The sequence below is a fragment of the Nerophis lumbriciformis genome, linkage group LG16, assembly GCF_033978685.3.
Source record: "Nerophis lumbriciformis linkage group LG16, RoL_Nlum_v2.1, whole genome shotgun sequence".
NCBI classification, from domain to species: domain Eukaryota; kingdom Metazoa; phylum Chordata; class Actinopteri; order Syngnathiformes; family Syngnathidae; genus Nerophis; species Nerophis lumbriciformis.
The window spans coordinates 30344358-30344598 of record NC_084563.2 but is presented as its reverse complement, the minus strand read 5'-3'; positions in this window follow the sequence as shown (position 1 = coordinate 30344598).

Genomic DNA, 241 nt, shown 5'->3' with positions numbered 1-241 from the left:
ATATATATATATGTACAGTATATGTATGTATATATATATATATATATATATATATATATATATATATATATATATGTATATTTGTATTTATTTTTTGTTTTTTGTTGTTTATTTTAAGCAGTTTGTCATGTCTGTATTATCATGTTTTGTTTTAAGTCATGTTTTGTTTAGTTTCTGTCTTTTCACTCCCTTGTCTGGTCACCATAGCAACCATTAGTTTTCACCTGTCACGTCACGCACC